The sequence below is a fragment of the Neovison vison genome, chromosome 12 (genome assembly GCF_020171115.1).
Source record: "Neovison vison isolate M4711 chromosome 12, ASM_NN_V1, whole genome shotgun sequence".
Lineage (NCBI taxonomy): Eukaryota > Metazoa > Chordata > Mammalia > Carnivora > Mustelidae > Neogale > Neogale vison.
In genome coordinates this window covers 66,241,699-66,248,568 of record NC_058102.1, presented here as the reverse complement: position 1 = coordinate 66,248,568, position 6,870 = coordinate 66,241,699, and the positions used below count along the sequence as shown (strand labels likewise).

Sequence of the window (6,870 nt, the reverse complement as noted above, 5' to 3'; positions counted from 1 at the left end):
ACCGATTGATTCAGTAATTATTGAGGACTAAGTATTGTTGCAGTTTCTAGAGGTACAAAGAAATTATAAGACAATTTTCCCACTTATAGAAAGTTATTATAGCAAAATACAAGGTAGGTCAGAGGTAGACTCAAATAAATATAAGAGTTTTTAGCAAATGGTAAAGATTGAATTCTTTAATATGTAGTTTTAGGACAATTGGCTGTTTGGGAAAAACAGATGTAAAATTTTATTTTCCCATCAAATCCAGTTCCAAATAAATTGAATGCAATATGTGAAATAATAAAAACAATAAAATAATAAAATGTTAAAATAGTTTAATATGTATATAAATATATGGCATTTAAACCTTCCTACATAGAGCGCCAAAGACATAAACCGCATGATGAAGAGCAATGCATTTGATTACAGATTTAGTATGATATGGAAACTTCTGTTACACTATCACACACTTGCTTTTGATTTTGCTTGTTCTGAAGGCTGTCAGGAGAAAAATCTGAGGATCTGTCTGATTAAAGACGTATATAAAAGAGCACTCTGGGCTCACTTCGGCAACTCATATACTAAAATTGAAATGACACAGACAAGATTAGCATGACCTCTGTGTAAGGATGATGTGCAAAGTTGTGACACATTCGTATTTTTAGATGTGGAAGATGTTCTTGTGACCATGGAGTAAGGCTTTTGTCCCTCCTCTGTTCTGAGACCTGACTTGATATGCAACATGCCAGTGGTCCCTCTCCCTGGCTAGGGTTTGGGATAGGTTCTTTCCCTCAGGCTGTTGTGTCAAGTCCCTAGGATATGGATAAAAACCAAAAGCAGGTAAAAAGAGAGAGGGAGAGAGAGAACCACGAGGCTTTAATTATTCTTATGAGGGTGTTAATTGAGTACCCAAATAATGGTAACAGCTTTGAACCAAACAACTCTAGAAACTCAGAGGCAGAGGTACCCGATAACACTCCTCAAAGAAAGAAAAACACTTATCAAGCCTAATAAAACATTTCTAGTCTGAAGTATTCCACTGATAGACTTTTGTCTCCTGAAGTTTAGTTTCAGGAGCTAAATAATTTCCATCCATCCAGTATGCAATTAATGAGAATCTATTATGCTCTAAAGCTCTGCATTAGATTCTGTCTTTTCCTCAGTAAATACAGTTATCTTCCTGAAAGATGAGTAAGACAATGCCTTTGCCCTCGAGCAATTCATGGACAAAGACTTAAAGAGGGGAATAATACCTACAGTGTATTCTGTATTTTACTAATGCTGCATGCATTTAAATTATTTCCCTATGCCAGCCTAGCTGGGTTAAGTAACCTACAGAAGACACTGGAGAGAGAACCTTTTCATTTAATGGCTATAGCACAAGCTTTCCTTTTCGGTTAGATGGAGCCCTGGTTTGTGGGGCTGTCAGCACAACACCTTCTAAAATGTCACATTCCCTTTCCATGATACTTAAGAGGCAAGGGATGTGGATTTAAGAGAAGAAAGTGATGCTTATTACTTTGAGTGAGGTCATCAGAGTCACTCTGCAGGACCCTTATAGGAGCAGAACGGGGCCCACTACCAATCCATCCCAGTTAAAATGATCTCGACGGAGGGGGACATTTTGGTGAATAAATATACAGAATGTCATCGTGTTTGCCTCAAGCTGTTTTTACGTGATAAACCCTAGACATTCTGAATTTTGTCTTGAGAGCATTGAACATTTACTATGGCAAGAAGGCAATAAGCATCTCCCTGTGGGCATCTCTTTGTCCCCCAAACGTCACATCTCTAAGCCCATCCACGCCTGGCCAACTTTTGTTCTTGGGTTTCCATCTGCCAGATTGGACCGCTCCCCCATCTCTGATTTCCAAATGTCCTCCAAGTCTTTGTGTTTGGGATTGCTTCCCCCTGACTCTTTTTAAAAGTTTTCTCTGGGGCTGGATGAAATTAGTATCCTGGCTTTAGGCACCCAGAGCCTTGCAGCCCCCTCTCCTCCGGCCGGCCTCCCGCTCACCCCGCCCGGGTCTCGGTCCACCACAGAATCTCCACGATGATGTTCTACAAACACATATTTTGAAATTTTCCTCTTTTCCCCCCTCATTTAAAACGTTCCCTCAGTACTTCCCTCTTTCCAAGACTAACTCTCAGAGTTCTGGTTAAAGGGAAGCAAAAAAAAAAAAAAAACAAAAAAAAAACCTAAACAAAACCCAGTCATTCAGGGACCTACTACAGATCTATCAAACTGGGAAAGGTTGTCCTAGACTCCAACTCCTTTCTTAATTGGCTTCATGACTAAAAGCTGTGCAGGGACCTATAAACAGCAATCCGGAACACGTACCATGCTTCCTTCTCCATTATCTCCCCAACCCCTTCCAAATCTGAGGGAAGCTAAGGACACAGATTCTGGGATGCTTGTGGGTTCTTTCTGACCCTTGGTGATTATTAAACAGCACATTTGGGTTAGGGTTTTTTCCCCTGTATTGTGGTTTCTGTGATTAAGTGATGTACTACATAATGTTCTTGCAACTTTAGCTGCCTGACATATTTTTACTATTTCTGCATATTCATTTTTTATTTTTCTACAAAAAAAATAAAAAGAGGTATTTGAAAATTAGATTGAGATTCGTTCTCTCCTTTTTAGAGATTTGACAAAATCTTTAGAAGTGCACAATGGGATATTGTTCTCAAAGATCAGCACTTTTGTAAGTAAACAAAGGAAAGCTCTTTCTTCAGTGAAGTCAGCCTCTGCCCACTCTACCAGGGACTTAAGCAGTTTCTAAAGTTTACACGTTCTTGCTGACTGGCAAACGGGGAGAATGGAGAGGGAGGAAAGGGGGGAGGAAATGGAGAATGAGAAAAAGAAGGGAGAGAAAAAGAAGCGAGAGGGAGAAGATAAGGAAGCAGTTGCATATTCAGTGAACCTGAGTGAGTCTAAGATCTTCCTTTACTTGTTGGCCCTGGATTACAAAGGTGGTCAGTTTCCTGTCTTGCTCTGGGCCACATTATTGCTTCCCATTATATCTACTTCTTTTGTATTAGGGAACAACAACAACAACAACAACACAGTGATGCTGAATCTTTTGATATTGAACATTGCAAAACAATAAAGGCATCCCTAAAACATTTTTTTTTCCATAACAGTTAATTCGTATGGTTCTCAATTTAAAAATTTTAAATTTAAAATTGGTTTAAAATTTAAAAGTGGTTTAGTTTCAAATAGTCAAAAGACTATTCAAAATAGTCTTAAAAATATACAGAACTGATTATAAGAAAAAGACCTCCTCAAGGTGGTATATTTTGCTTGAACGGGGAAACAAGATCGTGCATGGCCTCACTCTGTGGGCTTTGTTTTTCCGAGGTTATTGAAGAAAAGAGAGGTTTGCCAAAACTAAACAAAACACAGACCCATTTCTTTGAACCTGAGAACTCTCCAATGCCCAAACATGATTAAAAACCATCTTGGTTAAGCCCCTTTGATCGGCCTGCCTGTCGTAAAACCTGTTCCGAGTCCCTGGCAATCACGGTCTTATCTGTGTGGTCCTTTCCTTTCACTAATTGCTTATGGAAGATGGGGCACAGAGAGCTCAGTGCCCATGGAGAACGATGCCACTGTACATTCACCCCGGAGCAAACCCGAGCAAATGTGCCTTCTCATCTCTCCACAAAAGAGACTTTCTGAGAAGAGTAAGGGAAGGAACTGGAAGGAAGTTAAGCGAGTAACTTCAGGACAGCACAGAGAAATATGCAGACAAATGCTTGGCGTTTTCGGAGTTTTCTTTATTGAAGACCCTAATTGAATTTCATTGACTGAAGTTGAAAGCCATGTCTAGAGCACACTGTAGATCTGTTACTTTCCCGTTCTATTTATATGTCTATGAAGTAGATCATTGTAATGAATACAAATGGGCAATAAGTACAAAGTTATTGCATAATTTTTCAAAATTTTATGATTGCTTTTCCTATTTCCTCTTAGAATAATGGCCCCTCTGTGTAGCCTGTAGACCATTCACTATATCTTCAGTACATTTTACCATTTCAGCAAGATTTTAATTTATTAGAGACATACTAGAAGTGGTATGTAAACAATCCACAGAATGAAACTGATTTGTATGACATGGACAACCTGAACCAGTATTCAATTACTACTGAGATCACTTGGTGAATGCAAATGCATATGTATTTTCCCTCTCTTCCCCTCCCTGTCTGCTTCTTGATTTGGCAAAAATTGGGACTCAGGGACTGGAGGGAAAACCAAATTAAAGCCACCCACCAGCCCATAGCAAACAGAACAGAAAATGTCAGTCTTATGATGGGATGTGTAACAAGATGGAAAGTTCCTCTATGGGTTTGCATTTCTAAACCAGACTTCACCAAGGGTTCAAAGCTACTTGCTCTGAGCAAACAAACACAGATTTACAAGATGAAGTAGGCTAATGGTTGCTCCAGCGTCTGTGGGATTGCCTTGGATGGAAAATGACTGACCCTTTCCTTTGTTCTGCTCCTATTCCTTTTACTTTATCCCCCTTCTCTCTGAAAGTTCAAGCTCCTGTCTAAATATGACCACAATGGGAAGTCATCTGATGTGATCATTCCAGGACCTCTTGAGCCTATGTCAATGGCCACTCTTTGTCATGTCATGTCCAGGATTGTGGTCTTTGCCTCTCGGGCTCTTACCTCCAGTTTATGGTTCCTACTGACTTTGAACTCACAGCTGAAGTGATTTTCATCAGCTCTGTTCACTCCTCTATACCTGAGCACAGTGGATGAGGGTTTCAGGTATTTTGGAAGCACCTTGATCCGCTCTGCCTGACAGCTCAGGAAAAGGCTTTTCATGGAAGAACAACAGGGCACTGGTGTTTGCAGAACTAGATGAGGCTGCAGAAACGAGAAGCTAGGAGAGCATATTGAAGGACAAGCATACGCTTCTTATGAGTCATCATATAGACAGAGCTTGAAAGGGTGTGTGTGCTTTGTTGGAGATACCTATTCTCTGTGAACTTACAGTCTTACAATTTTAAATACAAATATTCACATAAAAGTGGAATAAAGCATGGAAAGCTAAAATTTACTGCAAGAACTGCACGATGTGGATATTTTTCTTGGCTTGGAAAAAATAGCTTAAATCTATATTGAAAAGAATTAAAAATTTTAATGTAAAAAGATTTCCTAAAATAGATTTAAACCTAGTAAGGTTACACTGAAAATTAGGCACATCAGCAGTCATTGGGCCTAGGAAGTAGAGCGGTACACTTCAAGCCATTTTCCTGACAGGCACCCTAAAAATATTTGGAAAACCATGTACTTTTTGACATATTTTCAAGTTGACATCCAAAAAATTTCAAAATAAGCTTAAATATTTGAAAAAGATATAATTTATGGGGTACCTGGGTGGCACAGTTGGTTAAGCACCAACTCGTGGTTTGGGCTCAGGTCCTGATCTCAGGGTGCTGTGGTGGAGACACGTGCAGGGCTTCACGCACAGCAGAGTCTGCTAAAGTTTCTCTTTCTCTCCGCCTCTCCCCGCCACTCATGCATGTGTGTGTGTGTTCACTCTCCAAAATAAGTAAATCTTTAAAAAATGTAATTTGTGGTAGTTTATAACACTGATGTTTTAGATGCCTTTTAAGTTAATTGAATGGCATCTAAATAGTGTAGTAGGTTGATAAACATTCATCTATTAAAGTTTTTCTGTTTTTTTAATGAATAAGTTGATTTTCAATAGAGAGAACTTTTTTCTCCTTGAACTTGTAGTTCTAGTCCACTTTACTCACATTATTTGTTTTCTAATGCAATGTCTTTACACTCAAAACTATTTTATTGCTCATGTAGTCATATTTCTCACAACTAAAAAAGTATATAAATCTATTTTTTAAAAATTACTTTCTAACTCAAAATATTTCTAAATTCAAAATATTTATTTGTGGATTGAATCTATAATCATTATTATTACAAAACTGATAAAACTATGTCTTATATATTTAGAAAAAATAGTAAATGTTGGGGCGCCCGGGTGGCTCAGTGGGTTAAAGCCTCTGCCTTCGGCTTGGGTCATGATCCCGGGGTCCTGAGATCGAGCCCCACATCGGGCTCTCTGCTCAGCAGGGAGCCTGCTTCCCTCTCTCTCTCTGCCTCCCTCTCTGCCTACTTGTGATCTCTCTCTGTCAAATAAATAAAAAAAAATTTAAAATCTTTTAAAAAAATTAAATGTTAAAATTTCATTAGAAAGCTCTTCTTTTTAAAAAAAAAGATTTTATATATTTATTAATTCGAGAGAGAGAGAGAATGGGCAAGCATGGGTATGGGGAGGGGCGGAAAGAGAGGGAGATAGAGAATCTAAAGCAGACTCCATGCTCAAGACGGAGCTGATATGGGGTTCAATCATATGACCCTGTCAGAGATCATGACCTGAGACACCTGAAATCAGGAGTCAGACACTTAACAGACTGAGACACCCAGAGGCCCTAGGAAGTTATTTCTATTTAAGATGGTTGGGGCTTTTGTTTTTTCAGTGGGTTCATGTGTCCAGCTATGGTTTATTGTAAAAATGAGCATCACTCCTAACCTTATTTTTTTATTGTGATAGCCGTTAAGTGCTGAGAAAGCTTGTTCCCATAAAAAAGCAAATGAAGGGCTTTTGTTACAGCAACATCACTCCTTTTGAACTTCTGAGTTTGATGCAAATACTACATGGTGATGTATCATAGAAATACTTTTCAATAGCCATCTGCTAATAACGTGATTAGTTCTTCAATTTTATGGAAAGCAAAGAATCTTGATCATCATTAACACTAGGTGCTGAAGCTCTAGCAGTAAAGAACTTAGTCTAAGGAAAGAAGGTTCCTAAAGCTAGGATCCTGAGAAACACCCATTTTAGGAGGTAGATGA

General features: G+C 38.8%; 1 non-coding gene across 1 annotated transcript; it reads left to right on the top strand.

The window, feature by feature from the left end:
* The first annotated feature begins 539 nt into the window (after positions 1–539).
* On the top strand, positions 540–646 carry LOC122892799. The gene has a single exon (XR_006381485.1). It is a non-coding gene; the product is annotated as a U6 spliceosomal RNA (small nuclear RNA).
* Positions 647–6,870: the final 6,224 nt, after the last annotated feature.